The sequence below is a fragment of the Canis aureus genome, chromosome 14 (assembly GCF_053574225.1).
Source record: "Canis aureus isolate CA01 chromosome 14, VMU_Caureus_v.1.0, whole genome shotgun sequence".
NCBI lineage: Eukaryota > Metazoa > Chordata > Mammalia > Carnivora > Canidae > Canis > Canis aureus.
In genome coordinates this window covers 56716748-56739935 of record NC_135624.1, presented here as the reverse complement: position 1 = coordinate 56739935, position 23188 = coordinate 56716748, and the positions used below count along the sequence as shown (strand labels likewise).

At 34.9% G+C, this 23188-nt stretch overlaps 1 protein-coding gene and 1 long non-coding RNA gene across 26 annotated transcripts in view; one reads left to right on the top strand and one right to left on the bottom strand.

The window, feature by feature from the left end:
- LOC144283705 (uncharacterized) overlaps positions 1–12979 on the top strand; it is a 58259-nt gene extending 45280 nt beyond the window's left edge. For both annotated transcript variants that reach the window (XR_013352267.1, XR_013352266.1), the window contains exons 3-4: positions 11259–11363; positions 12762–12979. This is a non-coding gene — a long non-coding RNA (uncharacterized LOC144283705). The remainder of the gene's footprint in view (positions 1–11258; positions 11364–12761) is intronic.
- The window catches only part of ADGRL3 (adhesion G protein-coupled receptor L3), an 856301-nt gene that overhangs the window by 300760 nt on the left and 532353 nt on the right, over positions 1–23188 (bottom strand). The gene's annotated exons all lie outside the window — the stretch shown is intronic.

The following is a 23188-nucleotide window of genomic DNA, read 5'->3' as shown; positions in this document are numbered from 1 at the left end:
AACATCCGATAGCTGTATGCAGGACAAACTGAGATAGGAAAGGAAGGTGGAGAGGAGTATCTGAGATTAGAAACTGAGAGTTAATTGTTGCAAGAGGGTAGGTGAGTCATGTTGGGAGCTTGAGATAGTTCTCCTGTTTCTCAGTCTCCAAATGCTTAAAATGCTTCCATCTCTTGGAAACAACGACTTACATAGCAGTCATTCTCAACAGGTAAAACTCTGGAGGATGTTCAGAATCTTGATGTGTATTCAGGAGATTATAATACTTTAATCTCTCCCATCCCCCTACCTGGATAGAGAATAGTTGGCTGAACCAATGGGAGTAGAAAGGGGGATTCCAAGATTATGTGACTAAAAATAAATAAATCTGGTTTACCAGAATTTGAAACAAATGGACTCAAGTGAGGTGTTTTTACTGTGTCAACATTGTTCTACTTTCTGTTTTTGATGGTTTGAAATAATATGGCAAATGCTTTATTTCAGAGTAATCAAATTCATGATTACATAAATAAACGAACAGCCAACTATTGTTATAGGAGCTGTGTGATATTCCCAAAGTTTAATTTAAATTATAAGTGTTTATGACGAATATTTGTTTTAAGCTATGGGCACTTAATTTCCCATAATGTCATAGTAAAAACAAAAAGAAAGAAAGAAAGAAAGAAAGAAAAAAAAAGAAAAGAAAGAAAAGAAAAGAAAAGAAAGAAAAGAAAAGAAAAGAAAAGAAAAGAAAAGAAAAGAAAAGAAAAGAAAAAAAAAAACTATTTATTTTGAAATGAGGAATTTAAATAATATATATATAGGCCAGGTCAAAACCTAAAAGTATAATGATTTGGAGTGACCAAGAAAAAGTTAAAAGTTAAATTGAGTTAGCTTTGCTAAAGAAAAAAAAGTGCCATGTAAAAATTTTAGAAAGGATCTTTCCAAAATGATTAAAATGCGTCTTAAATGTCTTAATGCTTAAACATTCTCATTTAGATGGAAAATTCAGCTATTCAGGATGACTCATTTACTGAGGGATTCAAATAGGAAAACTTTCATTCTATTTTTAATAATAGGTGTTGAGAAAAGGGCATGGTTCATTCATGCATTTGCAATTTATATCGTACATTCCAGTTTTAATTATGGAACACTTTTTCAGTACCTTTTTGAAACCTTCAGCAATTGAGTTACATAATGTATGTTCTAGTGTATGAACATACTTTGGAAAAAATGAAAATAATTAAAAATTAATTACATCCTGCTGGTAATGAAGACTTATTTCATTCCTTAGAGAATTCTTTGAAAGTGGACGATCAGTCATTTTTATTATGAAGTACCAATTAAATACTTAAAGTTCAAACTTGTCAATTAAAAAGAAACTTAGCATGCTATTACTTAGCAATACTGTCTCATGCATAATTAGAAAAACTAAACAAACTAATATATTTTAAATTATGAAGAAATAAAGATTTAAATGAGTAAGATTCTTGTATATAATTGCCCACATATTTGATAAAGCTTAGAAAAGAATCTGAGATCTTCCTTTAGCAAACCACAAAGCAATTCCTTTCCTCAGAAAATTTGATAATTAATTGGTCTGTTTTTAAGTTTGTCATATAAAGCCTACACAGGACATTTCTAAGCTCTGAAGTTCTTCTTTTGTTAATAAAGATCAACATATCTATATTTTTTACTTATATCATTTGGTGAAAATTGTGCTCAGAAAATATATATATATATATATTTCATTCTAGTAATAGATCTCTTCTAAAATTTATGGTATACTTATTTTAACAAAAATATTCTGAGAATAGGTGAAAAAGTAAACAGTATACATAGCACAGCTTTAATATGTGTTTATACCATAAATGTAGGCATTTCTAATATCATAGTTCCTATATTAAATTTTATTAAAATCTTTCCCATTCTTTACTTAAATTTTCAATGTGAAGAACTGACTTCATGTTAGATCCCATAATTCGAATGAATTTAAATTTTAAAATATAGAATACACACACATATGTATAGAGGAAACACAGTTTGAGATTTCATATAAAGAAGTCCTATTTTGGAAAATTCTATTTTTTAATATTTATTTATTTTAAAGTAGGGAGGCAGAGACAGAGAGAAACTCAAGCAGATGCCATGCTTAGCTTGGAGCCCGGTGTGGGGCTCGAGTCCATGACCCATAGATCATGACCTGAGCTGAAATCAAGAGTCAGATGCTCAACCAACTGAGCCACTCAGGCGCCTCAGTTGGTTTTCTTACCCATAAACTTGTCATGAATCAACAGAAGGATGCAGATTCTTAAACTGTAATATACTCTTTTTCTATTTTAAAATGGGTTAGTATTCTGAACAAAGTCAGATGTAGATTAAAATCTTGTACCTAGGGACGCCTGGGTGGCTCAAATGGTTTTGTGTCTGCCTTGGCTCAGGGCGTGATCCTGGAGACCTGGAATCGAGTCTCATGTCGGGCTCCCTGCATGGAGCCTGCTTCTCCCTCTGCCTGTGTCTCTGCTTCTCTGTGTGTGTGTCTCTCATGAATAAATAAATAAAATCCTAAAAAAAAAGTTTTCGCCCCTAAACTTACTAGCTATATGATCAAGATATAGTTAAACCTTTGTAAACTCCACTTTATTTGTAAATTGAGAAAAATAAGACTTCACAGTTAATTGAAAGGCTCGGTAAATTTTAGTGGTTACTATTGATGATAGTCAAACTGCCTCTATAATGATCACACTAAATCCCTATGTTGTGCCTAGTTTGAGAATAGAAAGGAAAAAAAAAAAGGGAGGTAAATCTTGGGAACCATGTCATAAAGATACATGGTTGAATATGAAGGTATTCAGACTGGAGAGGAAGACTATTTTCCTAAAAGAGGCAATTTTTAGAGGAAGACTATTTTCCTAAAAGAGGCAATTTTTAAATTTGTGATAGGCTATTATTTTTCAATTATTGATTTACTGCATTCTGCTCCATAGGGAAGTGGGAAGAAGTTACTATGCTGGGACAATGAAATCAATTCTCAACAGCAGAATCCAATCTCAAAAATGGAACCCATGTGATACAAAGAATATCAAAAATTACACAGGAATTTCAATATAGGGAGAGAAGATGGATACAATAGCAATAATCTCATTATTAATCTCATAATCTCAACAATAATCTCATTCTTAAGTATTTGATAACTAAGTTACATATATATCCAATTACATATATAAATACATATAAATTTTATTTATAAATTTATTTATAAATTACAAATCTAAATATATATATATATAATTTTTGAAAATCATATTCATTTATAGAAACGGATCCATACTGTCACAATTGTGGTCAAATATCAGGTTATGTAGTATGTATTTTTAGCCTCATTACTTTCTTCACTTTATTTTCTGTATTTTTCTTAGTTTTTTTCAGTTTTAATTTATGTGCTCTCATTCTGTTTTATGTACCAATGTAAGCCATCCTATCTTTTTCTGGATTTTTTTGGAACTATTCTATATCTTGATGTAGTGGTGAATTTATGACTGCGTTTTTCAAAATCGGCAGAAACCTACACTAAAATGGTTGATTTTTATTTTTTTTACTCTATATATTCTTTATCTTAAAACAAAGGAAAATATTTTTGAAATAAGATACAGTCTTAATAAAAATAAAGAAAATAGTTATCTCATTAGGAACTCTGGCAATTTATAGTTTTATAATTCTTTTAAACTGAAAGAAAAACAATTATTTTTATTTTTATTTATTTTTTAAATATATTTTTTAAATTTTTTAAAATTTATTTATGATAGTCACACAGAGAGAGAGAGAGAAAGAGAGGCAGAGACACAGGCAGAGGGAGAAGCAGGCTCCATGCACCGGGAGCCCGACGTGGGATTCGATCCCGGGTCTCCAGGATCGCGCCCTGGGCCAAAGGCAGGCGCCAAACCACTGTGCCACCCAGGGATCCCCAAACAATTATTTATAATGGGTTTGTTTTGGATATGAAGTTCTACTGGAATGTTATTTCCTTTTATAGGCATAAACTAATACTGAAATCCCCCCAAATGCTGTTTATGGTGTTACTCCATAATATTAGAGAGAACATATGATGAAATTTTTAAAGAATACAGTGTTAGATATGATGTGGCAAGATATTATTTAATTCAAATTTAATGTTATGCTTTTTTAACACAGGAGTATACTTTTATATTTGCTAAATGTTAGAATATTTGAAAAATAATATAAGGATAACTGGAAATTTTTACAAAACTCTAGTTTGTGAATTAATGCCTGAAAAGCCTATATAATTAGCAGAAAACAATAATTTATCTTATGTGACATATTAATTAAAGAGAAATGATACTTTCCATTGTGATGTTAATGAGTTATTCACAAATTTTGTCATTTATGGCATATAACAGCAACTCCTCCTGTGCCTTTTTCCCTTGCCTCTAACAACCTCCTAGGGCATACCTAGGACAGGAAATTAAGAACTGTTAATAAATTTATTTTAATTAATTAGTTTCTGTTCCAGATTGTTCTTTATCTTTTCTATATTGGTGAATGCCATCACTATTATCAGCATCACTTTGCATAGCATTTTCTCTTTTTAATAATGAAGAAACTCTTAAGTGATCAGGATACGATTTCCTGAAAATATAATTTCTGTTATTGTTACTGTAAAATGAGAGTTTTTGAATATAAAATATTTGCTTTTGTCAATAAATTAATAAGCCTATTTTGGATGTATGGCTTATTACAATCATGATATAAGAATTATTTTTGGGTACCACATGATGAATACCATTGTATTTTTTCACAAAGGGGAATGGCTCTCAAAATCCAAGAAATTATATTACAATAAGTATGCAAAAACACAATGGTCAAACGTTAGAAATTTTTTTTTCTGATCAAAAACTAATTTAGGGTAAACAATATATCCTTATTAGTTTATAAGGTCATATATGGGAAAACAAAGAAACCAAAAACTACAGTTTTTTAAAATTCAATGTTTATAACTATCCAATATGATGATGTCCTTTTCAGGTAGGTGATTTGTTAAAAAGTAAAAAAATAAAAGCTATGGGGAATGTAATAATTTTGTTGTTAACGGAAATAGTAACTAAAGTAAAGGAGCCTTACCAAATACCTTCCATCTTTTTTTATTCCCCTTGATCTTTCACAACCATATACCATTTTGAGTATTATTTCATCATTTTATGAAGGCTTTTCCAATTCTTTCTCCATTTGTCCATTTGGCTTATTCATTTAAAGTCTGTGTCCTGAAGTGGACTGCATCCATTTTTGGTAAGAATCGCAGTTCTATATATGTTAAATTCAGACACACCACCTACCAAATAACCTCCCTCAAAACAAAATGAGTGAATCCATGAATGATTGTTTCAACTGTAGGAAAAAGAATTAAGAGAACTATTTCCTGAATGCTAAAAACTGTTTACTGATCACATTCCAAACCTTATATGTTTCTAATATGAAGAAAGGGGTGTTTTTGAAAACAACAACCAAAACCACAATGAATGACCTTCTATTAGCATTAGTGCAGGTGTGAATCAGCAGAGACAGAAAACCAACAATTCTGTAGATAAAGCTGTAAATATTATCCAGCTCATATATATATTCAACTATCTTAGGAATGTAGACTTCAAGTTCATAAGGGAAAACTTCCATTGTCCAATTACATTAACACTACACAGCTAATATTACCGAGCCACAGTGTCAGTAGATATGCTAACAGTCTTATTTTTCTGGATTATTTATGGATGACTCCAAAATGGCTTAGCATACTAGGCATGGGGACGGGAGGGGTATTAAAAAAAATTCCCTTTTAAGGAAGTAATTTTTAAATATACCATCGCAAAAACTCCACTGTTTATTCATGACCAGAGTTTTACTCTGAAAATGTTACATTAAATTAATGTTAACAAGGGAAGTTTCACTAAAACCAGTAAGAATAATCAAGCACCATGGGAAGGACGAAGTCATTGCAATATGACAGTTACTGTAAGAAATCTCTGATAATGTTAGTAGTACCACTGGCATTGGTGAGATTTTATTTGGTTAAAGAAAAAGAGAAACCAAGGAAATAATTTGAATGTATTCTGAAAATCTCTGGCGGAAGAGTACCTGGAACATATTCCATGACTTCTTCCGGTTACCGCTATAAGTCAGCTATATTATCAGTCAATAGGAAGACATGACTCAACATGGCATGGACTCAAATTTCAAACCATTATCAAGAATATCTTTTGTTTCCAAGTAAGGAGTTGATAATATTTCTGAAATTTGTTTACATCTTAAAAACATTGTCATTGACTTCATTTGAAAGGTGTCAAGTCGCAGAGCTGTTGAGGTTAATTTTGCAGATTCTGAATCATTTTGGAAATGATTAACATTAAGGAAAAGGGGAGCATCAGAGATTGAAAACTGGATGAATTATTTTTAAAATATTAAATTATATTTTATAAAAGACTTTGATTTGTCCTCACTCTACGGTTTCTAACCACTTGCTAATGCTTCTTGTAGGAAGAATGAATGAAATATGAATATTTTCTCTCTTTTGTTTTTTTAAAGATTTTATGTATTTATTTATGAGAGACAGAGAGAGAGGCAGAGACATAGGCCGAGGGAGAAGCAGGCTCCTCACAGGGAGCCCAACGTGGGACTTGATCCTAGGACTCCAGAATCATGCCCTGAGCCGAAGGCAGACACTTAACCGCTGAGCCACCTAGGCGCCCCTGAATATTTTCTCATTCCACAGACTTGTCTTCAGATATTTGAAGACACCTCTTAAGAAAGAGAAAAGATCCCTCCTAAACCCTTTATTTATCAATAATCTCACTCTCCATTATGTATCTAACCATTTATGCAGTTAACATTTGTTTGTTACTATGTTCCATTCATTGTTTTAGGTATTTTACAGATATTATCTCACTAATTCTCCTTAACAAACCTGAGATCTAAGTACTATTCCAATTCCCATTTTATACATGACGATACTGAGACAAGAGAGGCCAAGTAACTTGCCCAAAGTCGCACAATTAGTATGTGAAGGGGCCATTTTCAAATCCAGGTAATCGGATATCATAGACTTTAGCTAAATATCCTGTTCCTTCAACCTTTCATCAAATGGATCATAGTTCCTTGAATATACAACAATGGAGCTGTCCTCCATTGGACAAACTCTTACGTGTTGGCGTTGCTCTTAAAATCCGGTGCCAAATATTCTGAAACAAATTCTTAAGAAATGGTCTGATCAAATGGGAAAAGCATGAAATTTTATCCTTTCTTCTAGGTGCTTTATGAATATCATCATCACCATCATCATCATCCATATCATCAACACAGTGACTGCATTCCTATTTCCCACCTCATAACCAAAAGTATTGATACAAATTTAATCCGTGGCTCCCCAAATCCTGTAAGCTTGCGACTGACTGTGTGGACTATGTCTGACCCATTGCATCCCCAGTGTATTATGCAATGACTGGCAAAGAGTGACTCAACTAACATGTATTTTGCTGGCTGAAAATGACTGAAGTTCCCTGCCCCCCTCCCATGCACAACTGTCTAGCAGAATCTTCTCATTTTGGAATTATATAGCAAACAAACCTAAACAGAGGATTCTACATTTATCTGTGTTATACTTTAGCTTCTTCACTTTAGGTCCTTGAAAAGCCTGGCCTATCCATTTGATTCTTGATTTTATATTCTGGTCTACTAATATATTACTTCCATATGATCTGCCATCCAGCAATGCAAATTCTCACACCTTCTATATCTTTTTTTTTTTTTACACCTTCTATATCTTATAAAAGTTATTGATTTAAAATGTTCAACAGGAAAGGGTCAATGACAAAGCTTATCAAAATGCCCAGAAGATCACTTTCTCAGGCTGACTCTGATGATCTTGCAATATTTGTCTTTTTATTTATTAAGATTTATTATATTAGAGGCACCTGCGTGGCTCAGGTGGGTAAGCATCTGCTTTTTGTTCAGATCCTAGGGTCCTGGGATTGAGCCCAGTGTCAGGCTCCCTGTTCAGTGGGGAGTCTGGTTTATCTCCTGCTCCCCCCGCTCATGCTTTTGTGCTCTCTCTGTCAAATAAATAAAATCTTTAAAAAACAAACAAAAAGATTTATTATATTAATTTGGTCAGTTTTATAAAAAAATAATACTACATAATTTGGTTACTTGCCATGACTGGACTTTGTTCTAGTGTGTTACCTCCATAACTAAATGATAACTCTCTCACCTACAGGGCTCTTACTTTAACTCCCACAGCATTCAGGGAAGCATTTTGCGCATAATAGACTCTTACTGAATGGTGAACAAATGAAATCAAATATTTTGAGTATGGCCATGACTCATCTAACAAAGAATCCTCATTGACAGGCTTTATATAAAATTTCCTGGAACTATCTATTTTTAAAATATCTCCTCTCACCAATCAAACTTGTCTTGGCTTTAAGAACTTCTGGCACTTGTCACTCATATGAGACCCATATATATGACATTTACAAATAAGGAAAAAACATTTCTTTTTCTGATTAAAAGTAATCTCTTAAGTCTATGGAAATACTTAGTCACCCATTCCGCTTAGCCTGAGAGGAGACACTGCTGACAGTGGCATAAAAAACGAATAAAGTAAAGCAACATCACCTGCCCCAATCATAGTGAATTCACAAAGTGAGTCATAGTATCTTCTAAGTTAATAATGTCAAGAAATGTAAGTTTAACCTCTGTTTGGCCCTTAGGCAAAACTGATGATGTATTAACGTAGTCCGATATTAGTATTTTCATATCATTATATCAAATACTACATAACGCCCAAATGCATGGCCAACAGAAATGAATTTCTGATAACACCAGGTCTAGTCAATGGAGCCTGGGAATGCTTCTCTTATCAAGATCCAGAGTTCTTAAGTGGGCTTATGATGCATCAAAGTCACTTATAATTAGAGGAAAATATCAGCAGTAACTATGGGATTCTTTCCAATTATGGATTTCTTGCTGCTTGAATTAAGATTTCTTTGGCTCTAATATGAATCAGACTAACACACTCAAACTATGTCTATCAATATTTCTGGGCTGGAGAGCTTATAATTCTAGTATTTTTGGTAAGCTGTCTGACTTCTTTACTGGCAGAGTATTCTATCAGACTGAATTTGTTATTAAAAGATAATTGCTTATTTTTTGTTCAAGTAATCTTCCATTTTCTATCCGTGTAGTAGCTTTATGTTATGGAAAAAATAAAATAAAAGGGAATTACAGTCACTGTCCTCAGTATGTGAATGAGTACATGTTTATCTGTACTATTCTTTTGAAACTGAAAGCAAAGGAGTCGAACGTGATTTTTTTGTGTAATTTGACCATTTTTCTCATTTGTCTGAGGCTTATTATGTTTATCTGTGGATGACTACTGTAATATTTTTAGCACTACTTATTAAAACTCATCTCTTGAAGTCTTGCTCAATATTGCTAATTAACTTCTTCATTACCATAAGCATGCTGCTAAGCCACACTACTGTCATAAAATGTTTTAAATGAATAAACAAAATCATGCAATATAAACAATGATACAGCTGCTCATTGTTTATACAGCTCAGCAAATAATAGCCAAGTGCTACAGACTGAGTCAGTGAATATTATTCTTTCTCATTAATGGAAAAAGAAAAGAATTTAGTTAAGCTATGCATGTCAAATAACAGTGAGCTCACAAATTTAGGATGCAGTCAGCATTACATCTCTGTCTATAGTACTCATCGGTACTCTGCCAAAGCATAACTATGCTCTACTCATTCCATCTCAAGCAGTATATAATCAGCCCACTTTAAGGCTAAAAAGAATTGCTTCAGAATTTAAAAGGATCAATTCCATCACATGTTCATTCTAATTCATTTAAGATCTTGAGTACCGAGCTAGACACAAAATTAAGATTTCGATAAGTATTTATTAACAGAGAATTATGTGAAATTTTTAGCTTTATTATGTAAATTAAGGAAATCTAAAAGGCCTCCAAATTATCTCAGAGAGAATATACTTAGAATCTAAAATAAGTCATCATGATGGTTATTGGTAAACTAAGAAACATCCATTGTTTTCAGATTTTTCCTTTTTCCTATAGTTTAGAAATGCAAAAAATTCGTAAGATTTGTGTGAGGCTTTTAATACGATAATAAAATAAACGTATTTCATTTCATTCTCTTTTAAACACGAATAACAGCAGAATTGCCTTACCTCCTACCCAGAATACAGTCTAAACAAACTGAACTTCATGCAATGAGAATGACTGTTATTTTCAGCTCTAAATTGGGGGGGAGAGTTTGGGCATAAAATTAATAGAATTAAAGGAAACTAAAGAAAAGATTTTTAGAACAAACAACTTCTATTCACCCCAGTCACTAAGCCAAATATTTCTAGGGTTAAGTCTGATGATACATACAAAACATAGGTGAAGGAAAAATAATAAAGGAAAGTTTCTCTTAAAAATAGTTACTTCGTTAAGTGAGACAGAACCTCTACACACAATTTTAATTTAAAAACGAAAAAAAAAAAGAGAAAAAAGTTTGAGTCTCCTTTAAGCATGTCAGAATATTTAATTCAAAGGATTCACATTGGAAAATGTGCTTTTAAATCTTAACAGTCTTATTGGGTGAAGGCCACCAGATGTTCCTGTCTTAAAGGAGAAAAGTAAGAGTAGCCGGGGGCTGGACCAAACGTAGGTTACACATTCTCGGCGTTCACCCAGACCTCAGCTGGCAGAGAGAAGGGTCCCTCATGGCCACCGTGCATAGTTAGGACAAATGACCATGGTCAGATAGTGTGATTAGCCTCAAGACAGCAGCACGGAGTTTCCAAACAGCTCTTCATCTGCCCATGTTCAGAAAGACAGTGGGAATTGACAAGGGGACACCATCACGTGCCAAGACCATGTGTTAGTCCATGTGGCAAATTACAAGCATAAATGAAAGATTCAAAATTCCACCTACTCCGACTTTTGGGTATGAAAAAAAAAAAAAAAACTTTGCCTTAAATTAAAATAGAGAAGTCTGAGGTTCTGCTCATAGGGAGGATAGGACTCTGCTGGTTACTATGTTCCTTCAACTACAGTGACAGGTCTAATTTATTTTTCTACTCATTTTCCTCCTTTTTTTGTTTTGTTTGGTTTTCCCAACACATGGACAGACCATGAGAGGTTGCAAAGCACTGCATGATTGCCTAGAGACTCTAACTGCTCTTCTCACTGTGTTAATTTATTATAGCTATTCAAGGTGAAGATGAATGGCACCTTGCTTTGCCAGGACAAGCTTGAGAGGGGACGTGTCCATCCTGTATCAGACTGCTGTTCTTTTCTGTCAACCACACAGGTAGTAATTCTAGGAGGACACAAAACAGGGTCATTTAATAAAACAAAGTGGTACATTTTACTTCCAGAGCAGCCTTAGCCCAGAGAGGGGGTAGTTAGTATACATTGCTCCATAGATTCTTAACGCATTAAGAGAGTATTTGTGCCAAGATATAAATTCTCTTTAAACATTAGAGAATCTAGAGTAGTGATTATTTTCCAAATCCAGAATCACCTCTAAAAAATACTATCCCTGGGCCTCACTTCATATACTGAATCAATATCTTAGGGATGGGAAACAAGCAGGAAATCTGCATTTTCACATGTTCCCTCAGCTGTGAGTTATTGGTCTCTTTGCGGTAGTAATTAAATAGAAAATGGGAAACACTTATTTAAAGGCAATTGACAAAACAGTCATAGAAATTCTAAAAACAAAGTTTAATATTTTTATTATATTCTATAATACATACTAACCTTGCAAGGATTATGCTTATACATTAATTCTCAAATTTAGCAGGTCATTAAAAACAGATTACTGGGATCCATCCCCAGAGTTTCTGATTTAATCTAGGATAGAACCTGAGAATTTACGTTTGTAACAAGTTCCTCAGACCAGACTTTGAGATCCATTATCTCATATAACGTAGGCATTGGTTATTTGTAATCGGTTTGCACACCCTAAAGTTTTATTGTACAAAGGAATATAAAAAGAGGCTTCCAAAATATTTAAACCCCCTGATCAGCAGAACAAAGGTATTTGCCTCCCAAAATAATTACACAAAATTGTGATAAAACATGCTAATGGTATCTCCATAAATGATTTTTAATATCATTATACCATGAAAATGACCAGTAGTGCTTCTCTCTCATCAAAAATATTCATCAAAAAATATTCATCAGATATCTTGTTTTAATGGTCAATAGTCAATGTTTAATGAATATACTTAACTACTCTTTTCTAAGAAATAAAAGCATGAACATAAAAAGGAAATGTGTATAAATTAAAAGAATAATATTGACAGTTTCAAATGGACATATTTACCTGTTTTACTGTCAAATCTAAAAGAAAAAAAAGCTTCATTTCTGATTAGAATTGTTGACTCTCTTTTCATTAATATTCAGTGCTGTCATATGTAAAGTATTAAGAAGAAAGAACAGACTTGAATTAGGGTCACTTGTGCTGAATCCACATCACCAAACCAAGGTTTAACACTTAACCTAATTCCAGGTTCAACTTTTTGTTCGAATGTTATATTAACCAGATAGTCTGCACTTTTCTAGTCAACACCAATGAGGTAATCTGCCTCAGAGACCTCTCCATCTCCTAAAGGGAAATGAGGATTGTTTTTTTGCCTTAACCCTCCCCCTTCTTGCCTATAAAGTCTTCCTTTTTTTTTTTTTTTTTTTTTTTTTTTTTAAGATTTTATTTATCTAAGGAGGTGGAAGGGTAGGGAAGGAGGGAGAGGAAGCAGATGCCTTACTGAGTGCAGAGCACAGCTACCACAACCCTGAAATCACGACCTGAGATGAAATCAAGAGTTGGAAGCTCAACTGACTAGGCCACCTACATGCCCCTAAAGGCTTCCATTTTGTACAGCTCCTTAGAGCTCCTTTCTACTTGCTATATGGCTTGCTGCCTGATTCATGAATTGTTCAATAAAAACAATTAGATATTAAAATTTTATTTGATTGAATTTTTGTTATTTAGCAAAACTGATGGTTCACTTTTTATGCCCCTCTTTTTAAAAAAGATTTTAGGGGACCCTTGGGTGACTCAGTGGTTTGGCACCTGCCTTTGGCCCAGGGCATGATCCTGGAGTCCCGGGATCGAGTCCCACATCAGGTTCCCAGCATGGAGCTTGCTTCTCCCTCTGCCTGTGTCTCTGCCTCTCTTTCTCTCTCTGATATACATAAATAAAATCTTTAAAAAAATAAAAAATAAAAAAGATTTTATGTATTTATTCATAGGAGACACAGACAGAGGCAGAGACATGGGCAGTGGGAGAAGCAGGCTCCCTGTTGGGGGAGCCTGATGCAAGACTGGATCCCAGGACCCCCGGGATCATGACCTGAGCCAAAGGCTGACAATCAACCACTGAGTCACCCAGGCATCCCTGCTTTTTATGTTTTTCCCTTTTTCAATATTTACCCTTATAAGTAACTGGTGAAAACTTATGGTTTGATCTGTTTAAGTCAAAATCTATAGAGGAGGTAGCCCGGGTGGCCCAGCAGTTTAGCGCCGCCTTCAGCCCAGGGCGTGATTCTGGAGACCCGGGGTCAAATCCCATGTCGGGCTCCCTGCATGGAGCCTGCTTCTCCCTCTGCCTGTGTCTCTGTCTCTGTCTCTCTCTCTCTCTCATGAATAAATAAATAAAATCTTTTTAAAAAATCTATAGAGGGTATCACTATACCAAATAATATAATAAAACATTGGAACTATTTCTACAGTTTCTGGAGTGAGAGATCAACCTACTTTGTCATTCCATATTTCTATATAAGAGTAGATTCAATCTGTGTTACACACTTTTCAAGGAGAAGAAGTAAAGTCTTTAGGAATGTCCAATACTTTTAAGAACTATACATTTTTCTTTTATAGTGAAGAAAAAAACAAAAATACCCCCAAAACTAAAAATAGAGTAAGTCTTCTCTCTTATAGGTTTATTCTCTCAGTAAGATTTTGTCACTTTCTTATCTGTGGGCCTGGTTCTAACTACTTAGTTGGGTAACTGTCCTGACACAATTAGAAGGCCTTCTTATATTTCATCATAGAATTATAGATAATTGGTGTTCTATTCATGTGGAATATTAGTTCAGTTTTTAGAAATGTATTTCACTACTTCAAAGACAACATATTCACTGAAGAAATTTGGTAAAACCCAAAAAATCTCAAATCTGAACAATTTAGAGCTTAACTACCATTAAAACTCTGAATTATATGCTATCCTCATGAATCATTTTTAAAGCTTTTTATAGAAATCTTCAAATATAAGCAAAAGCAGATAAAATGTATACTGATCTAAATTCCAACTCATTTAAACCAGCTTTAAAAAAAGAACACAAAATTTTAGCAATACATAATGAACATTTCTCATATCTCTGAGTATCCTTATACCTATGCTTTTTTAGTTGCACTGTTGAGATATTTAATAAATGACCTGATAACTATATACAAGTTTAGTGGGAAAGGAAAAATCAATATATTAAAAAATAATATATACTTTTTTTGGGGGGGGGGATTTCTCATAGGAGAGATTTATCCACACGGAAATAACTATGCAACTTATTCATATATAAACCCTGTCCACCATTAGGTTTACACAATTATGGCTTTCCCTGCTGGCAAAACTGGGTACTTGAATCTGTGTTGTGGAATTTTAAATTTCTAACTCTGGAACATGATCAATCAAATCAATAGTCCTATTCTTCCACTAAAGTTTTCTGCCATGTTCCTGAACGCTTAAAAAGTATGGTTATACTAAAAGCTACCATAAGAATCCAGGATACATGGCAAGTTAATACATTCACATTGAGGAGAAAATTTAGTGAAGGTGATATAAAAATAATTTTCGAGCAATTAAATTCTCAAGACTCTTTTAATATGTTCAGGAGCTGAAACACATGATAGTTACTATGGGTCACACTCGATTAAAATTCCAGAGCAAAATTTTCCTTTTGTGACAAGAGAGGGCTTCTTTCACTAAAAATGTAATGATTTCATAGCAAGAGGTAAAGGTTGTTGGCGCTCTGGGAAGTTGTAATCCTGGCTTTGTAGAGTTATTGAACCCCATGGGGCTACTAGGAAGGGGAAATGGCACTTCACGATTTTTTTGTGACTTATTATTTCATAAGTACCAATAGTTGATTTGGTACATTACTTTCTACGGGATAATTGATCACATACTGTTTCCCTCTACCATCCACATGGACCAGGGCTTTTAAAGTCTCTAGTGCCAGCCAGCTGGTTGCCACAGTCATATCTTCTATTTTAGCTGCTGATTATCCACCTGTTTACCTGCACACAAGCTGCTTTGACTTCCTTTCCTACCACACCCTGCCATCCTTTCACCAATGGAGGGGCAGTTTGGTTACTCTACACTTTGACGTTCTTCTATAAACAATGTAATAACACTTTTGTCCAAGTCTCTCTTCATATAAACATGGAAGTTTCTCTAGGGAAGAAACCTAGAACTAGATATGCTAGCATACAAAACACGCCTATCACGCGGGTAAGGGTTTTACAGATATTGCCAAGGTGGTTATGACAACTCACATTCCAACCATCAAGGTATAAGCATTCCACACTGTGTCCTTAATCTTTACTTAAGGTAATTAAATCAATCTCAAAAAATACCTTTTTGACATTTTTAAATGCTTGCTCTTTCGCCACCTTCTCTTTGAAAAAAGAGAACTCGTTCATTTCTCGTCCAATTATTTTTAGGAAACAAAAAAATATATATTTGCTTCCCTTTTATTTCTCTCTTCCCTCTTTTCTTCCTTCATTTTGCCTTTTCACCATTTTGCCATTCCTTGACCAGAGACAATAAACATAAAAGCTGTGCCAGCAATATTTCTGAATTATAGGAAGGGAAATAATAATATATGTTAACTAGAATTGAATCTAATAAAGAGCCAGTCCCCAAATTTCTACGATCTTTCAAATTGCTCAAAATTTCTGCAAACATTTCTAATTCCTCTAATCCTCTAATAATTACATCTGTTTCTCCAGGCACTTCCAAGAACACACACACACACACACACCATATCCATGCACCATAATATCACATTATATTGTGTGCATTACAATTTTTTCCATTGGAAATATAAAATGTTGTGGCTTCATGATTCAGTCAAATAAACCTGAGCTTCTTGGAAACTCACACAGACATTACAAGTTTCTCTGAGCAGGTGACTAGGTTTCTCGGTCTTAGTTTCCTTATCTGTACCTCACAGCATTTTTGAAAGGGTGAAAGTGTGCATGAACATCATGTCATTGGGAGAAGATAGTGGTTACTCTACAGCACCAGATGCTCTTTGCTTATCCTTACTCGAACTCGAAGTTGATGCATCTTTGCTGCCTTTCATTCCTACTTCAGCTGAGCTGCTTTACTGACATCCTAGTACATGTACATTGCCTTCCTGCCTTCCCCCCTTGCTCCTGGGCTGGGGTACCTGTACTCCTTTTAATCACTGACAAATGCAACAGGACATAGCAGAAAGAGAGGCTAGGTTTCTAACTGCAATTCTGAACCATTTGCATTATTTACCTTCTCTGACCCTCTATTTCTTCATCTGGAAATGAGGATGATGCTTTCTTTGCATGATTTTTATTAGGGTTAAATTGGATCATCTATGTAAATGGCAAAAAAAAAAAAAAGAGAACATTCAGTAAATAGTAGGTGGTACTACTATTTTTTGATGATTCCCTTTCTTTTTCTTTTTATTTGTTTTCCCTTTTTTTTTTTTTTTTAGGACTTATTATTTGAGAGAGAGAGAGAAAGCACGAATGAGAGGGCAGAGGGAGAGGGAGAGAATCTCAAGCAGACTCCACTCTGAGTGTGGAGCCCTGTTTGGGGCTCAATCTCATGACTCTCAGATCATGACCTGAGCTGAAACCAAGAGTCGGTGCTAAACCAACTGGGTCACCCAGGTTCTCATTTTCATTATTCTGTAAGCATCATGGGAAGAGGGTCAACACCCCCGCACCCAATTCCACTCCCCCACCCCCACCTCACCCCACCCCCGTTCATAGTTGTAGCCACAGAACAAAGCACAATGCCTGGCCTTAGCTATATTTAAAGACATGTTTACTCTGGGAAGGAGAGAAGGAAGAGAGGAAGGGAGGGAAGGAGGGAAGACCAATCAATTATTAGGCTTCTGACTTAAACCCAATTTTGACTTCCTGCTTCTGCTTTCTATAGCAGGTTTGATTCTGTGTCTGAATATCACTTTTCACCTTTGGCTTTTTCTTAGTATTTCCAATTCCATTTTCAAACTTCTGCTCCATAAACCATTACCACTTATGTCTCTTATTGGGCTTCTCTATAAAATATAAAAGTCTAATTTTTTTGTTTAATATATAAATCATGTATGTAATATAGTAATATTATCATAGATTTTGGAAAGTTTACTATTTTAAAAATCACAGTCCATTTTATATTTTTTATTGAATAAAATATTTCTAAATAAAGTACCATTTTCTTTTTTCTTAAAAGTAAAAGTTTCTTCTAAACACTTCTCTTTTTTTTTTATTTTTTTTATTTTTTATTTTTATTTTTTTTTCTTTTTTTTTTAATTAGCATGAGTTCATTCTGAATCATGAAATCAAAAAATACCTAACAATGCACTCAAGTTTGTATGCTTTTGGTAGAATCATTTTTCTTAACACTATTTTTTGAAGTCCAAATTTGAAAGCTAAAATATTTCAGTGACAAGACATTTCAGAGGAAAAGGGCTGGATAATTTTAATTTGTATCTTAATTAGGGTAAGTGGATGCAAAAAGCTTGACAATGAATTGTACTACTGAAGACCAAAAAGAGAAACAGGCAGAGTTCTTATGTAAGCATATAAAAAGGAAATTTTCTCTATTTGTTGTGTTTTTTGAAAGATGTATTTATTCATGAGACACACACACAGAGAGAGAGAAAGAGAGAGAGAGAGAGAGAGGCACAGAGACACAGGCAGAGGGAGAGGCAGGTTCCTGTGAGGAGCCCGATGTGGGATTCTATCCCGGGACCCTGGGATCATGACCTGAGCCAAAGGCAGGCGCTCAACCACCGAACCACCCAGATGCCCCTCTCCACTTGTTTTTAGGGAAATCTTATATGTCTCTTCCTAAAAATTGTACAGCATAGATTTTACCTGTCATTTATGTATCTTAAATTATTTGGTCATTGATCATTATAATTTAAGAATTTAGCTTCCTGATGAAAGCGTACTTAAGAGGGAAATACCTTTGTCCTTAAATTCATACTTCTGATTGTCAACCCTAGTCTAAGGTACTTGAACACTATCTAATACTTGAAGAAAAAAAAAACACAGAAATAAAGCAAATGTCAAGCTTTGCTATATAATAAGATCAATGTTCATTTATCTGGGCTAATGTTGGACAGACACAGGGTATTCTGAAGTGGAACCTTTAGATAATCAGAAATCTCATTTTAGTCACTATTAACCAACCCTGAGGAGATGTGGTAATAATGAGCAGCAAAACTATTTCAGTTCCACCTGCCTGCCCTCTGGTGGACGTGCTAATGAGCAGTGAAATGGCTACAGAAGGGACAGCTGGTGTGAGTGGGAAGCTTATTCACAAGTAAGTCATCTTATTATGACTGTGTGTTGCATGTAGAAGTGATTGTGATTACATTTCTAATAATTATACATTTACCAGGGACATCACTCTGTAGGGCCAAAAAAAAAAAAAAAAATCCCAACCACAACATAATAAGTTAGTATCATTTGTGAACCTTTTTATCCTTTGCATCTCTTCTCCTACACATCAGATTAAAGGCTAACACTGGGCTTGGCTGTAAAATGCAGGTCCAGCTTTGCTTTGTACAGGACTGTGATTTGATAATCAGAGCCTGGAAAGCAGAAGGTGTCCTTCTGAAAAGGTTTACCCTTCAATTATGAAAGAGGGGAAGACACAAGAAAGACAAAAACAAACAGAAGAGCCTTCAGCTGATGCTGAATGGCAGTGGCCGAGCTAGTGCAAATTCCCCAAGTTTGGGCTGTGCTTCCCGAAAAATCACCAGCAGCAACGCCCTTGAGGCAGCAGCTGGCACTCCAGGCAGGGAAGCCGCATTAGGAGGGAGGGAGGGCTCCTCTGCAGACAGGCAAACAGCTGATGCATAAAAATAAGGACCCGGATGAAATTAGCAACAAGTAGCTCACTGGTTTTCTTCTTTTTGTAAAGTTCACTCAGTTACTGAGATGGATGTAAAATTAAACTTTAGGGACAATGTGGCATCATGAGTGGAGCATCCTCGCCTGGCAGCTCTGGACAAGTCTGATTTAGGATCCCACTCCTTGCAGGCTCTCTTTTGTGATTTGGGTGCACCACAGTTAACTAACCGGTTCAGGAAGCGGATTCAGCTACCTATTAACACGTGACAGCTTCAAAATGTTCAGGATTCTCTGCCCAGCACTCACATTACTCAGCTGTCAAAGTAAAGGGCTCAGATATATGATGTGAAAATTACATTTTAACGAGGTGTCATGTGTGTTTAAAGTTCTTATTCATCACTATGTAGTCCATGGCTTTTACTGGAGACACAAATGCACTTAATTAGCATATTATAAGGACAGAAGGTTCACCTTATCTGCATTGTTAAACTGCTATGTGTAGGCTTTTTGTTGTTGTTTGAGATTCCGTTATCTTCAGTATATAAGGAAGGAAACGTTTATATCATCTCAAGTGGCTTTCCAGAAAATATGGATGGTGTTCAGGAAGCAGAACAGTCATAAGGCAGTAACTACATGTCTTTATTGTTTTGTTGTTTGTACTGATTGCTTGATGTGTTTCACTAAATCTCAACCAATAGATTTTTAGATGTGTTAGACATGCTAAGTTTGGGAAATTTTTGGAAGTGGGCTTCCCCGACTATTCTTATCATCAACCTAAATCTACTTCCTCCTCCTTCAGTAGGAAATACTGGAAAATATTTGTATATTTGACAAGGAAAGTTTAGATTGTTCTAAGGACAGTTAAGCAAACTCGAAGAGTCAAAGAAAATACCTCACATTTCAGTCCTATTTATTAATGAATAATTGATTCAGCGTAAGACAGTTTGGGACAAAACTGAAGAGTGAAAGTCAGTCTGTAACTAATAATAGCTAAGGGGAAGTGATGCAACTGATTCCCTCACACCATATGTATCAGGATATAAAGTAGTTCTAGAATGTCAATGTCAACTTGAGAATCTCTCAAATAACCTGTGCAACAGCTAAGTATTATCTGGAGGGTTTTAATGTCTACCTTACAAAAGAGCCAGCTGAAGGCAATAATGAAAATATAGTTCATATACCTTATAAGATAGGATAAAGGCTCAGTTAAAAGTACATTTGAAAAAAAGCCTAGATCTGATAATTCTAGATAAGCCTTTCTACTCAAAAAAGGAGAGGAAGTACTTTTACATTCACTTTATTCTCAGATGCTAATACTTACAAGCATTTTTGATACAGGTGTCCCAAACTGAATCAACTGTTCTGCAGACAAAATATGTTCTCAACAGGATACAATTATTATTCATTTCTAAATATAACACACCTTCCATTTTTTCAAAGTTGAAGAAAATCCTGGAATTCCTCAACTGAAAAATTTGAGACTGTTCTGAATAGAAAATTCACCCAGCAGTTGCTCACTTTCTCCCCTATTGTAAGACCACTGACTTTAATTTCTTCTAATTACTTCTGAAAGAAAGCCCATTAGGTGTTAATGTGCTTTGGCACTTCTCCCTAACACCTGCTAAACTTCCTTTAGGTTACCAAAGCTCATTACACTCTGAGTGAAGAAGGGAAGAAGTTAGGTGTAGGTGGTGGGGGTGGGGAATAACTGGGATGCATCTTAAAACTTCTAGATCATAGTAGTGTGAGGCCAAGAGTGAAGGTGACTACCTGAGAGGCATACATGTAATCTAAATAAAGCAAATTTGGGGACTGATAATCTTATCCTCATAATATTCTGAATATTAACATATATGGTAATTCATTCTTTGATTTCTTAAATCATTCAGCAAATCTTGACAGAGCACCTACTATTTATCAGGCCTACTATTTATAGGTTCCATAAGAACCTATAAACAGGGACGCCTGGGAGGCTCAGTGGTTGAGCATCTGCCTTCAGCTCAGGGTGTGATCTCAGGGTCCTGGGATTGAGTCCCTCATCTGGCTCCCCACAGAGAGCCTGCTTCTCCCTCTGCCTATGTCTCTGCCTCTGTGTGTCTCTCATAAATAAATGAAAACTTTATTTAAAAAAAGGACCTGTAAACAGAAATGACTGACAGTATCAACAAGATTATTTCAACGTGATCAAAAAGTAAAAGCTTTTTATAAATTGGAAATTCTTTGCATTTGTATATTCTTTACCATGTGAGGTAGAACTATATCATTAAAAAGTGCTTCTACAAAATTTGCAAATATAAATTATTGTGTGAATAGCAATATCGCATAAATATAGATTCATTTTCCATTACTTTCATGCTGGAAGACTACAGAAAATACTGGCAAACTTGCACTTAATGTAATGCAAAATATATGATGACAGTTCCAAAAATGTTTTAGACAAAAATGAGAACAAATTTTAAGTTTTTAAAAACTTTGCCCAGAAGAGCAGGCCCATTAAGGCACTTTTCAAGGAGAAAGTTCGCTTAAAATTAACAATGAACATTTGGAAAACAAGTTTTAAAAAATCACATTAATATTAATTGATTTATACAGCTATTGTTGAAAACAACCTGTTTCACAGACTGTACCATTCCCAGAATGGCTTCCTTTGCAAAAGAATACAAACCAAAGTCCTTGTAGCTGAGCCAACCCAACAAAAGTCAGGACAATTAGCAGTTTGAAAATGGGTGCTGGGAAAAGTAAAAGGATGAAATTAAATGAATTCTGAAACAACTTTCAGGATATTTCTGAGACACTGTTTCTCTTGTTATTCTTCTTAAAGTTTACCATTTCAAAATTTAAAATGGATTGTTGTTTAAAAAAATAAAGTACATTGATTTCATGGTTGTAGAATCTACTCTACAAATTAGATTTGCATCTAGAGAGTGCCTGGCACATGGGGATGCTGAGATCACTTCCATCAAATGGGAATCTAGAGACACAGCCTCCGTAAACACGCTTTCCATCATCAGTGCCATAAAAGGGAACGTGAATCTGGAGTTGGGTTGCACTTCGATAGCTGTAGGGTTTTTGAGTAATAGGAGCTACTGTGTCTTAGGTTCCTCGCTTAGAAAATGTGGATAAGGGACATCTAGGTAGCTCAGTGGTTGAGCCTCTGCCTCTGGCTCAGGGCATGATCCCATCGTCCTGGGACTGAGTCCCACATCGGGCTCCCTGCATGGAGCCTGCTTCTCCCCCTGCCTATGCCTCTGCCTCTCTCTGTCTCTCATGAATAAATAAATTTTAAAAAATCTTAAAAAGAAGAAAATATGGATACGAAGGATTTCTGCTGGGTTGGTGTGTACCTATTTGGCTGTTTGTTATACCTACTACAGATATCATCCTATTAAAGTCTAATGATCATTTTTGGAGATACAGGTTATTTTCTCCATTTTATAGTTGAGAAAACCAAGACCAAGAGGCTGAGCAATGTGCCCACAGTCAAGCACTGGAGGCAGAATTCAAACCCAAGCTGTTTAGATTCCTAAGCTCATGTTCAGAGCAGCATGCTCTATATGTATGCTTTACAAAGGATTTTTAAATGTACAAGAGAAACATATTTTCCCCCTAGCTGCCAACACCCAGATCTTTTAAGGTACAGAAAGGTGATATTCAGTAGAAGTTAACATAGATATCCTTCTGCATAAGAGCTTCAGAAGTGTGAGTTTTCATTGAATAGAAGAACTCAGTTAAAATCAGAGCAAAAATAGCTTGCTTCCAACAGATGGCAACAGCAAATACACTTTAGATCTACAAACTCAGAATTAGCCTTTTTGACCCTAACGTATTTATAGTAAGTTGGTTTCTGTAGATAAATACATGAGAAGATCCATAATAGGAATTCACTAAGGCAATTTCTTTGAAAAATGTCAACCTAATTTACTAAAAAAAAAAACCAAAAAACCAAAAAACAAACAAAAAAACCCAGCTGAAACTGTTTGTGAGGAATACGATGAAGAGCCTCT